This window comes from Natator depressus, chromosome 1 (genome assembly GCF_965152275.1).
Source record: "Natator depressus isolate rNatDep1 chromosome 1, rNatDep2.hap1, whole genome shotgun sequence".
NCBI classification, from domain to species: domain Eukaryota; kingdom Metazoa; phylum Chordata; order Testudines; family Cheloniidae; genus Natator; species Natator depressus.
In genome coordinates, this window is record NC_134234.1 from 195147881 (window position 1) to 195161693 (window position 13813).

Consider the following 13813-nt stretch of genomic DNA (forward strand, 5'->3'; position numbering starts at 1 on the left):
AACAGTGTAAAACTTTAGAAGCTACAAGTCCACTCAGTCCTACTTCTTGTTCAGCCAATCGCTAAGAAAAGCAACTTTGTTTACATTTAGGGGAGATAATGCTTTCCGCTTCTTATTTACAATGTCACCTGAAAGTGAGAACAGGTGTTCCCATGGCACTTTTGTAGACGGCATTGCAAGGTATTTATGGGCCAGAGATGCTTAACATTTGTGTGCCCCTTCATGCTTTGTTCCAGAGGACATGCTTCCATGCTGACAACGCTCATTAAAAAATAACACGTTAATTAAATTGGTGATTAACTCCTTGGGGGAGAGTTGTATGTCTCCTGCTCTGTGTTTTACCTGTATTCTGTCATATATTTCATGTTATAGCAGTCTCAGATGATAACCCAGCACATGTTGTTCATTTTAAGAACGCTTTCCCTGCAGATTTGACAAAACGCAAAGGTACCAATGTGAGATTTCTAAAGATATCTACAGCACTCGACCCCAGGTTTAAGAATCTGAAGTGCCTTCCAAAACCTGAGAGGGACGAGGTATGGAGCATGTTTTCAGTGTGGAGCATGCTCAAAAGAGCAACACTCCAATGCAGACACTACAGAACCCGAACCACCAAAAAAGAAAATTAGCCTTCTGCTGGTGGCATCTGACTCAGATGATGAAAGTGAACATGCGTCGGTCTGCATTGCTTTGGATCGTTATTGAGCAGAACCCGTCATCAGCATGGACGTATGTTCTATGGAATGGTGGTTGAAGCATGAAGGGACATATGAATCTTGAGCGCATCTGACACGTAAATATCTTGCAACCCCAGCTGCCACCGTGCCATGAGAACGCCTATTCTCACTTTCAGGTGACGTTGTAAACAAGAAGCGAGCAGCGTTATATACTTCACATGTAAACAAACTAGTTTGTCTGAGCGATTGCCTGAACAAGAAGTGGGACTGTGTGGACTTGTAGGCGCTAAAGTTTGACATTGTTTAATTTTTGAATGCAGTTTTTTTTGTGCACAATTCTACATTTGTAACTTCAACTTTCATGATAAAGAGATTGCATTATAGTTCGTATATAAGGTGAATTGAAAAATACTTTTATTTTTACAGTGCAAATATTTATAATAAAAAATAAATATAAAGTAAGCACTGTGTACTTTGTAGTCTGTGTTGAATTTGAAATCAATATATTTGAAAATGTGGAAGACATCCATAAATATTTAAATAAGTGGTATTCTATTGTTTAACAGCGCGATTAATCACACAATTAATTGCAATTAATTTTTTCAATTGCTTGACAGCCCTAATTTTAACTTTCATGTGTTTTACAGAGTTGACAAACCAATCAGGTTTACACAAGAAACCTAATCAGATACTATTCCACATTGACCATTTTTTAGCAAGGGACTATCTAAAAAACATTGTTGGAAAGTTCCCAGGCAAACATCTGTGAATTTTTTATTAAAAAGAATTAGGCAAAAATCAAGTCTCTCAAGAATTACACATGCACAAAGCAGCAACAAATTCTGATATTTCCTACAATGTGATATATTTCTTTCCGAATGTCATCTGCGTATGGACTCCTTGACATTCTATATGGAATATAGGGCCCTTGTTTCATGACATTAACCGACTAATGCAGTTTCTTGAAAGAGTGAAATTGAATTTCCTCTTAGGACATGTTCCAGACACCCTTGAATTGTTCTAACAGAATGCTTAAGTCCTTCCACTAGTGGTCCCCTTTCCCCACATACTGTGTGTTTGGACTGTACTGCAAATCAATTACAACCAGTAAAAAACAATGTTACATAAAGTATATTATAAGTCATTAGCTCCTCATTAGCTGCTCAGCATTTTAGCTTCATAATCACTGTAAAACATTCTGATAAGTGTCATGAGAGTCAGTAGAACTGGCTTCTGTGCTGTGCCACTGACCCACTGTATGTGTCCTTGAGCAAATCAGTTCACAAACTGTGCTTCAGTTTTCCAATCTGCAAAATGGGGATAACGACACTTAACCCTCCCACGTTGTAAAGTACTTTTGAAATCTATAGATGGGAAAGCAGACGGAACCTTGTTTTTAAAGGTCTCCTCCTCCAAAAGTATCATACTCCGCAAACTAAATTAAATTCAGTTTATCTACTGCAAAAGAATGAAGGATTCAGTTGGCCCTACTGCGATTGGAATTTGTTGCTCTAGAGCAGGGGTGGTCTCATGAGTCTTACCATTAAAGTGCGGCTCGCAGAACCCCCTCCCTGCCCACCTCCCCATTCTCCACCTACCAAACTGGAGGGGCAGGCTCGTGACCTCTGTCTTGCAGCGGGGTGGTGGGGTAGGGACTTCTGCCTAGCAGGGACGGGGTGTCTCGGGGCTTCAGCCCTGCAGGGCGCACCTGCCAGGGCTCAGGGCTTCAGCAGGAGCGGGCCTGAATCCCCGAGCCCCATCAGGCCCCTCCCGAGGGGCTGATGCCCCAAGCCCCAGCCCCCAGCAGTTGTGCTCCAGCTCTCAAACTTCTGAAGATTGACGGCCCTGGCTTTTATTTGCAGAAAACCAGTTGTTGTGGCACAGGTGGGCCATGGAGTTTTTATAACATGTTGGGGGGAAGGGGAGCTCATAAATATAAAGGTTGAGAACTCCTGTACTGGAGAACACCCACATATATAGGAAAAATGTGTACGACACAGTATTGCCCCTTGGGAGGATGCAGCATGTGCTCCCATTCACAAGTGACCAGCTATGTTGGTCGGTGTGTGTGTGTGTAAATGGGGCATGGCAATGCCTCCTTCTGCCCTTCCTGGGCCTCCTTTGGAGTGGCTAAAGTCTCCAGGGGTTTGAGAAGTCAGTGGCGTCTTCAGTCAGGAGAGGGGAGAGGTTTGTAACTGTGACTGGTTCTTGTATAGGGGCATACAGGGTGGGGAAGCCTCCTTTTACCTTTGTGTTCTGGGTGTCAGTCTGGCCCTTAATGTGTATAAGATAGATAAAGAATATGTTCTAAATAACTTCTCGTAGCACAGACCTCATTGATGTGTGTTGACGGACTGGAGCAGAATATCCAGACAGGACAAAGTTCATTTAAAATTATTTGGTATGTGACATAGTGCTGAGTGGGTACGTCTACACAGCCTGTGGCAGCAAGCCTCCCACCCCTAGTTGACAGACTTAGGGCACGTCTACACCTACCTCCAGAGTGATCAATCTAGTGGGGTCGACTTATCGTGTCTCGTGAAGATGTGATAAATCGACTGCTGAGCGCTCTCCTGTCAACTCTGGTACTCCACTGGAGCGAGAGGCGGGCGGAGTCGACGGGGGAGCGTCAGCAGTCAACTTACCGCAGTGAAGACACTGTGGTGAGTAGATCTAAGTATGTCGACTTCAGCTACGTTATTCACATATCTGAAGTTGTGTATCTTAGATTGATTTCCCCTCTCCTTCTCCCCCAGTGTAGACCAGGCCTCAGACTTGCAGAGCTCAGCTAAAAATAGTGGGTAGGCAAAGTTGTGTCTCTGGCTGTCACTCAGACTCTGAACCCCGCTCCCTAGGCTTCAGAGCCCAGTCTCCAGCCTGAGTCACAACTTCAAAGTGATGTCTACAAAGCTATCTTTAGAGCACTAACGTGAGCCCTGCAAACTCGTCTTGTCAACCTGGCCTGGGAGGCTTATCTGCCATGGGCTGTGTAGACATACCCATTATGGGCAAACTGTTGAGATGTCCCCTAATAAATGTTTTAAGGACATAACTCACTTTATTTAGATCAAGGCTATGGATGCACAGAGTGAATTGTGGTATTTGATAGACATTCTTTGAAGTCTGAATGTAATTATTCTAAGAGCACAATCAAGTTAGGCTTCATAAATTTTGTTCACTGTTTCTAACACTGGAGTAATTTTGAAAGTGAAATCTGTTTTCTCAGAGAATTCCTTCCTTTGCCCACACTTTCTGGACACTTGGCATTCTTTTTCAGTTTTATTTTTTTGTTTACAATTTTTTCAAGTGTGTTAAAAAAAATCTAAGTGAACTTAATGCTTTGAAGAGGGTTGGATTGAGAGATCGGGGCACTGAAGTACATACTGAAATACATGTGAAATACATTCCTAGGACATGGCCTGGGCAGGGCAAGCCTCCCCGACACTGGCCTGACAGTTTGCCTGAACCCAGTTTTTGGAAGGGCCATTTCTGGAGGCTAGTTCAGTCTCCGTGGCCCGTTCAGCCCTCAACCAATCTGCTGAAACTACCAGCTTGGGTGCGTTTGTGAGGCAGATGCCTGCTTGCTACAAATTTAGACCAACAAGTTATTTCACATAGGTCACTGAACAGCTGCCAGGAGAAAATGGCTTTCAATTACAAATCTGGGTAGGTTTTAAATTGGTGAACTGGAGGTGGAAAGTGCCCATTAATATAAGCCTCTGAACCATTTCAACTCTCTAGTTTCAGTTTTAATAAAATAGCTTTAATCATTTAAAAAAAAAAACACAGATACATATAACCCAGTCGAGAAACTATCCAAACTGATGTAAAAAAAAAAGTTATATTTTCTTTATGGTTAATTTTTATTCTATATATTTTTCTGTTTAAAACTGACATATCACATATATGAGTGAGATAAGAAGGGTGAGGTAATATTCACTTGTAGGTAAACACTTTTCACAAGGTGATCACTCTATATGTGACCTATCAGTCCACATCCTCAAAGGAAACCTGTACAACACTTTCAAAAGACGAGCCTGGGAGCTTAAATTCATAACTTTGCTAAACACTAAAAATCATGGTCTTAATAAAGACACTGGATTTAAGGTTTATTACAACTGTAATCATAGATTCATAGATATTTAGGTCAGAAGGGACCATTATGATCATCTAGTCTGACCTCCTGCACAACGCAGGCAACAGAATTTCACCCACCACTCCTACAAACAAAACCTCACACCTGTGCTATTGAAGTCCTCAAATCGTAGTTTAAAGACTTCAAGGAGCAGAGAATCCTCTAGCAAGTGACCCGTGCCCCATGCTACAGAGGAAGGCAAAAAACCTCCAGGGCCTCTTCCAATCTGCCCTGGAGGAAAATTCCTTCCCGACTCCAAATATGGCGATCAGCTAAACCCTGAGCATATGGGCAAGATTCATCAGCCAGATACTACAGAAAATTCTTTCCTGGGTAACTCAGATCTCACCCCATCTAATAGCCCATCACAGGCCATTGGGCCTATTTATGAATATTTAATTACCAAAACCATGTTATCCCATCATACCATCTCCTCCATAAACTTACCGAGTTTAATCTTAAAGCCAGATAGATCTTTTGCCCCCACTGCTTCCCTTGGAAGGCTATTCCAAAACTTCACTCCTCTGATGGTTAGAAACCTTCGTCTAATTTCTAGTCTAAATTTCCTAGTGGCCAGTTTATATCCATTTGTTCTTGTGTCCACATTGGTACTGAGCTTAAATAATTCCTCTCCCTCTCTGGTATTTATCCCTCTGATATATTTATAGAGAGCAATCATATCTCCCCTTAACCTTCTTTTAGTTAGGCTAAACAAGCCAAACTCCCTGAGTCTCCTTTCATAAGACAAGTTTTCCATTCCTCGGATCATCCTAGTAGCCCTTCTCTGTCCCTGTTCCAGTTTGAATTCATCCTTCTTAAACATGGGAGACCAGAACTGCACACAGTATTCCAGGTGAGGTCTCACCAGTGCCTTGTATAACGGTACTAAAACCTCCTTATCCCTACTGGAAATGCCTCGCCTGATGCATCCCAAGACCGCATTAGCTTTTTTCACAGCCATATCACATTGGCGGCTCATAATCATCCTATGATCAACCAATACTCCAAGGTCCTTCTCCTCCTCCGTTACTTCTAATTGATGCGTCCCTAGCTTATAACTAAAATTCTTGTTATTAATCCCTAAATGCATGACCTTACACTTCTCACTATTAAATTTCATCCTATTACTATTACTCCAGTTTACAAGGTCATCCAGATCCTCCTGTAGGGTATCCCTGTCCTTCTCTAAATTGGCAATACCTCCCAGCTTTGTATCATCCGCAGACTTTATTAGCACACTCCCACTTTTTGTGCCAAGGTCAGTAATAAAAAGATTAAATAAGATTGGTCCCAAAACCGATCCTTGAGGAACTCCACTGGTAACCTCCCTCTAGCCTGACAGTTCACCTTTCAGTAGGACCCGTTGTAGTCTCCCCTTTAACCAATTCCTTATCCACCTTTCAATTTTCCTATTGATCCCCATCTTATCCAATTTAACTAATAATTCCCCATGCGACACGGTATCAAATGCCTTACTAAAATCCAGGTAAATTAGATCCACTGCATTTCCTTTGTCTAAAAAATCTGTTACTTTCTCAAAGAAGGAGATCAGGTTGGTTTGGCACAATCTACCTTTTGTAAAACCATGTTGTATTTTGTCCCATTTACCATTGACTTCAATGTCCTTAACTACCTTCTCCTTCAAAATTTTTTACAAGACCTTGCATACTACAGATGTCAAACTAACAGGCCTATAATAACCCGGATCACTTGTTTTCCCTTTCTTAAAAATAGGAACTATGTTAGCAATTCTCCAATCATAGGTACAACCCCTGAGTTTACAGATTCATTAAAAATTCTTGCTAATGGGCTTGCAATTTCTTGTGCCAATTCCTTTAATATTCTTGGATGAAGATTATCTGGGCCCCCCCGATTTAGTCCCATTAAGCTGTTTGAGTTTCGCTTCTACCTCAGGTATGGTAATATCTAAGTCCATATCCTCATTCCCCTTTGTCATGCTACCATTATCCCTAAGATCCTCTTTAGTCTTATTAAAGACTGAGGCAAAGTATTTGTTTAGATATTGGGCCATGCCTAGATTATCCTTGACCTCCACTCCATCCTCAGTGTTTAGCGGTCCCACTTCTTCTTTCTTTGTTTTCTTCTTATGACTATAGAACCTTTTACTATTGGTTTTAATCCCCTTTGCAAGGTCCAACTCTACTTGACTTTTAGCCTGTCTCACTTTATCCCTACAAGTTCTGACCTCAATAAGGTAGCTTTCCTTGCTGATCCCTCCCTTCTTCCACTCCCTATATGCTTTCTGCTTTTTCTTAATTACCTCTCTGAGATGCTTGCTCATCCAGCTTGGTCTACAACTCCTGCCTATGATTTTTTTCCCCTTACTTGGGATGCAGGCTTCCGATAGCTTCTGCAGCTTTGATTTAAAAATCCCAGGCCTCCTCTACCTTTAGATCCATAAATTCTTCAATCCAATCCACTTCCCTAACTAATTTCCTTAATTTTTGAAAGTCAGCCCTTTTGAAATCAAAAACCCTAGCTGCAGATTTATTTTTATTAATCCTTCCGTTCAGTTTGAACTGAATTAGCTCATGATCACTTGAGCCAAGATTATCCCCTACAACCATTTCTTCTATGAGGTCCTCACTACTCACCAAAACCAAATCTAAAATGGCATCCCCTCTAGTCGGTTCAGCAACTACTTGCTGAAGGAATCCATCAGCTATCGCATCTAGGAAAATCTGAGCCCTATTATTATTACTAGCACTCGTCCTCCAGTCTATATCTGGGAAGTTAGTCTCCCATGATCACACAGTTTCCATTAGTATTTACTTTATTAAAAACATTAAAAAGGGCTCTATCCATATCCAAATTAGATCCCGGCGGTCTATAGCACACCCCAAGCACTATCCCAGGGGAGGCTCTAATAGTTTTCTTCCCCAATTTAATTTTTGCCCAGACGGACTCAGTCATATCCATTTCATCTCTTCTTACTTCTTTACATTCTATCTCATCATTGATATACAGTGCTACTCCACCACCTTTACCTTTATTTCGGTCTTTCCTAAACAGCACATACCCTTCAATACCTGTAGCCCAGTCATGACTACTATTCCACCATGTTTCTGTTATCCCTATAATATCTGGTTTCACTTCCTGCACCAGTAGCTCTAGTTCCTCCATTTTGTTACCTAGGCTCCTCGCATTAGTGTACAAACATCTTAATTTTTGCTGTTTGGCCTCACTCACATTCTGTACCCTATTAGGCATGGTCATTTTACTACCAGTATAACCTATTAGACTTGTATCTACACTGCCCTTCCTCCTACCCACGTCTGTATCCACTCTTAGTTCATTTTCTTTCCTCTCAATGCTAAATTCTGGTGTGGAGATTACCCGGATGTCTCCCAACCATCTCCCCCTAATTCCTAGTTTAAAGCTCTCTTAATCAGTTGTACCAGCCTCCATCCTAGAAGTCTATTTCCTTCCCTACTCAGATGAAGTCCATCCCGAGAGAACTGTCCTCTATCCATGAATGCCTCCCAGTGGCCATACATCCCAAAGCCCTCCTTATAGCACCACTGCCTAAGCCATCTGTTGATAGTCATAATCTTGTCACACCTTTGTTGCCCTTCTCTAGGAACAGGCAGAATCCCACTAAAGATCACCTGAGCCTCAATTTCCTTAAGCATCTTCCCCAGCCTAGCATAGTCTCCCTTAATACTTTCCAACAAGAATCTAGCCATATCATTTGTTCCCACATGAAGGATAATTAGGGGATTCTTTCCCCTCCCTTTAGAATCCTTTTCAACCTCAGGTCTACATCCCGTATCTTAGCACCTGGAAGACAGCACACCCTCCTATTCTCCGGATCAGCTCTGGTTACAGGCCTATCTATTCTTCTCAGTAAAGAGTCCCCAATCACATAGACCTGTCTTTTCCTAGTGACGGTGCTAATCTCTAGTCTATCCCCTGTTCCCTCTGGCTGCAAGTTCTTTCCATTCCTATTCTCCCTTGTAATCCTCTTTAACCCATCCTGTATCCTTCTGGGGCTCATATTTGGTGTAATCTCCATTAACTCTTCCCCTTTTCCTATAGGACTAGCCGCTCTTCTCTTCTTCCTTGCCCTTCCACCTTCAGTGACTACCTGCTGAGCCCCTTCTTCATTTTCCAACTCTGCATACCTATTCTTAAGCTCTATTTCTCCTTCACTAGCCCATCTTTTCCTCTGCCTGATTCTTTTAGTCACATGCTTCCACTGACCACTTTCCTCACCCAGCAGTCTCCCCTCAGAATTCCCCAGTCCTGCTTCCACCTGCAAGTCTGAGCTTTTCCCTTCAGATACCTCATGTCTTTGCTCCATAATCTGCTCAAACCCCTTCCTAAACTCTACCAGACTTTCCACCTGCATCTCCAAACCTCGGATCTTTTCCTCCATCAGCTCTATCAGACGGCACTTCATGCAGACAAAACTCTTACCAGGTGCCCCCTCCAGGGTCATGTACGTACCGCAGCTTCCACATCCAGTCATCTTCATTGTGTCTTCTGCTACGTGGGTCACTCCCACTACTGCCTCTGTATCTATCATAGCCTTCCCACCTAAATCCTGTTAATCTGGGAAACACAAACCGCACCAAAACACCACCCCCCACAGCAAAAAACAAACACCAGAAGACAAACTCCCCTGTTTACAGCTCTGTTTGCTGGCTCCTGTGCCGCTGCCTGACTGGCTGGCTACCTTTATAGGACCCCTAGTCAGAGAAGCCCCGCCCCCTAATCAGGGCTCAGCTTCTCTCCCAGCACAAAGCCCCTGCATGCCTCTCCACATACAAATGCTACCAATACAAAAGCAAACACAAATACCTTCTCCTCCAACAGAACTCCCACTTTAATCCATTAACTCCCCTTTTTGTCCAGTAACTGCAGGGCTGTTAATGGGCCACTTCACCTTGAATGGTCCCTTAGAATATGTGCTAACTATTTATGTTAAACTAGCTGTTCAATCTTGTATATAGCTGTGACACTCTGGGTAGGTCACTGCAATCAGCTGAGTTGGGCTTACAGGGCTTGGGCCAAGGGCTGTTTAATTGTGGTGTAGATGTTTGGGCTCGGGCTGTGGCCAGAGCTCTGGAACCCTCCCACCTCACAGGCTCCCAGAGCCCAGGCTGTAGCCCCAACTCGAACATCAACACTGCAGTTAAACAGCCTTTTAGCCTGAGACCCGTGAGTCCGAGTCAGCTGGCCCCAGTCAGCCACAGGGTTTTAATTGCAGTTTTGACATACCTTCTGACTACCTTTCCCAGACCTGTAGAAGAGCTCTGTGCAGCTTGAGAGCTTGTCTTGCTTACCAACAGAAGTTGGTCCCATAAAAGACATTTCCTCACCCACCTTGTGTCTCTAATATCCTGGGACCAACACAGCTACAACAACACTGGATATATCACCTATTTGATAGATAATGTTACGTTATGCAAGCATGAATACTGGTAAGACCAAGGTTATGATAGCTGAGGGAGGAGGACTCGCCGTAAAGGATATCCGTCAGATAGCTTAGAAGAGTGAAAGAATTTCAATACTTAGGATAAATGGTTGCTGATGATGGTGCTCTCCTGAGTGATACCCAGATCAAACTAAGCTGCGTGATGTGAATGGCAGCTCACAGTTCTCTGTGACAAAAATGCCCTTAGTGTAGAAAGTATAAAACTATCATTTGACTTGGCCAGTCACAAGAAAGGAAATCAGTATGCTTGCCGCCACAGAATTGAAGATGTTGAGCTGGTCAGATGTTTAGACTCTCTGTGATAGGAAATGAAACAAGTTGGAAGGGGCCTAATGCCATATGCTCCAGTTGAAGGCAGGTTGAAGGAGGCTAGGTCATGTTGGTGTGGGTGTATCCAGCAGAGACTGGAGAGCTATATTGGTAGGATGGCTCTTGCAATGACTGTGGCCGGAAGACAACCAAGTCTAAGGACCAGATATTAGTGGACCTCAGATAGACCAATCTGCATGATAGCCTGGATGGTTGTAAGTTTTGGGAGAATGCTGCAAAAGTTGCTGACCCTGAATAGGGAAGTGGCAAGGAAGAAGAAGAGATATATATTGCATTACATTTAAGTTACAAACATTGTATTTATTTTTTATAATACTTAAATGCTGAGTAAATATTTAAGTATTGAGTATTTAAGGAAAGGAAACAGGAGCAGCAACAAAATGAATACAAATAATCAACAGGCACAGTAAAGCCGACAGCTAGTACCTGACAATGCAGATGTGACAGTGGGCTGTGGAAGTGGGAAAGATGAGGGGATTGACGCACTAGAGTAGGGAGTGTTTGGAGGGGAGATAACATGGTTTTGAGATGGAAAATTAAGCCACAATCCTATGATTTGAAGTCATGAAGTTGAGACTGGTCAGCAGTTCACAGGGCTGGTCCCTAAGATGACAAAATGAGAGAGGGAGAGTTCCAGGAAACTAGATCTAAGAGAGAAACATGCAGTGTGTTTAGCATCACAATTTGCTTATTCATTACACTTTCTAAAGTTGCAAGAACCTGAATGAAGGGTACAGGCACTGGGATATTGAATAATGCCACAGGGATATTTACATACACATATAGCGACTCCAGTAAGCTATTGTACAGTGGGCACTCCAATAAATACTGCAAGTATGAACCTGCTCCTGTTGAAGTCAATGGCACAGCTCCCCCAGATAAGGCCCTGCATGTTTTGCAGTGCATCTAATAAACCATACTCCTACCTTGCTATGAAAGTTTTATTGAAATGTAATTGAAGTGCAATAGTTGACGGATAATTTTCCTCTTCTTTAAAGTAAACCTTTAATTGCTCGTAAGATGCATGAAAATTATTGGCAATTCTTTCAAATAACCATTCCATCCTTCTATGAAAGGGTACAGTAGCCATGCATTCTAATTTAAACAATCTTTGTATATCCCACAAAACTTGTTTACTAAACCAAGTTTTATTGCAATCTTTAAAAAAGAAATATTCTAAACACACTTTACATTTAGACTTGTTTTCCTAATTGTTCCCTTAATGAATTAATTAAAATATCTGTCTTGGACACTAAGTGATGTGTCCTATATAACCTTATGTACATACTGCAATTTTATGTTAAATCATATCAGGTATTTAAGGGTCTAGCTGAAGCAATCTTGGAATTGTTAGCAATGATCTTGGAGAACTCGGAGGATGGGTTTGGTCCCAGAGGACTGGAAAAGGGAAGCATAGTGTCCGTCTTTTAAAAGGGAAACAACAAGGACCAGGGGAATCATAGACCATCAGCCTATCAGCGTACCAGGAAAGATACTGGAACAAATTATTCAACAATGTGTTTGTTAGAGGATAATAAGGTTCTAAGGAATAGCCAGCATGGATTTGTCAAGAACAAATCATGCCAAACCAAACTAATTTCCTTTGTTGACAAGATTACTGGTCTAGTGGATGGCGGGAAGCAGTAGATATGATAAATCTTGATTTCTGTAAGGATTTGACAGTCCCACTTCACATTCTCATTAGGGAAATGTGGTGTACATAAAATTACTATAAGGTGGATGTGCAACTTATTGAAAGACTACTCAAAGAATAATTATCAGTGGTTTGCTGTCACACCAAGCGGGGAAGGGTTGCAAGCATTTTGGAGGACAGGATTAGAATTCAAAATGACCCTTGACAAATTGGAGAATTGGTCTGAAATCAGCAAGAAATTCAGAAAAGACAAGAGCAAAGTACTACACCTAGGCAGAAAAAATCAAAGGCACAGCTACAAAATGGGGACTAACTGGCTAGGTGGTAGTACTGCTGACTGCTGGTCATAGTGGATCACAAATTTAAGTGAGAGTCAGCAATGTGATGCAGTTGTGAAAAAAGCTATTGTTATTCTGGGGTGTATTAAAAGAAGTGCCACATGTAACACACTGAAGGTAATTGTCCCTCTCTGTTCGACACTAGTGAGGCCTCAGTTGGACTACTGTGTCCAGTTCTGGATGCTACAGTTTAGGAAAGATGTGGACAATTTGGAGAAAGTCCGGAGGAGAGCAACAAAAAAGATAAAAGGTTTAGAAAACCTGACATATGAGGAAAGGTTAAAAAAAAATTGGGTGTGTTTAATCTTGAGAAAAGAAGACTGCCGGGGGGACCTGGTAATAGTTTTCAAATAAGGGCTGTTATAAAGAAGACAGGGATCTATTGTTCTCCATGTCCACTGAAGGCAGGACAAGAATTAATGGATTTAATTGCAGTAAGGGAGATTTAGGTTAGGTGTTAGGAAAAACTTTGTATGTATAAGGGTAATTAAGCACTGGAATAGACTTCCAAGAGAGGTTATGGAATCCCAGTCATTGGAGATTTGTAAGAACAAGTTGGGCAAACACCTGTTAGGAGTGGTCTGGGTTTACCTGGTCCTGCCTCAGTGCTGAGGGCTGGAGTCAATGAGCTCTCAAGGTCCATTTGCACAATCAGAGACCTCACTTAGGGAATGAACAGGGCTCTGACATCCCTGTTTACCCTGGACCACACTTTTGTATGTCCTCTGTGTGAGATCCCAGAAGTTTTCTCTTACTGAGTAGTGTTCAGCAGAGGGATTATTTTGTTTGGCTCATTTGTATGTTCTTCCAGCTGCCCAGTGCCCTGCCTGCCATGAAAGACACTCTGTCTTCTTTCTTAATAAGCTTCAAAACAAAGTTTTGGTTTGAGTTTTTGAGTTACCGGTTCAGGCAGGCTCTTACTTTTTACTCAACCCCGTGTGCACATCTTTATTATTTATTGTATTCTCAGTAATTGATTAATCAGTAATCCCTGAACTAGCAATTTTCCTGTGGAATGGAAAAGGTTTATTTTCTTCTGGGGTGTGTTAAGGAGCTGAAATGAAATTCAGGTTGGTCTTGAGTTTCTTGTCACATCAAAGTGTTTGTTCTGTTAGCATTGCCTTTCTCCCTGTAAATCAGACATTCTTCTTGGGTTGCATAAGGTTACTCGTGACATGATTAATGCAGGAAGGTTAGAGAGGAATGACGTAGTGGCTC

At 42.1% G+C, this 13813-nt stretch overlaps 2 protein-coding genes across 4 annotated transcripts in view; one reads left to right on the forward strand and one right to left on the reverse strand.

Moving 5' to 3' along the window:
• The window catches only part of CMSS1 (cms1 ribosomal small subunit homolog), a 366757-nt gene that overhangs the window by 174251 nt on the left and 178693 nt on the right, over positions 1–13813 (forward strand). The gene's annotated exons all lie outside the window — the stretch shown is intronic.
• FILIP1L (filamin A interacting protein 1 like) overlaps positions 1–13813 on the reverse strand; it is a 286102-nt gene that overhangs the window by 157105 nt on the left and 115184 nt on the right. The window lies entirely within an intron of this gene.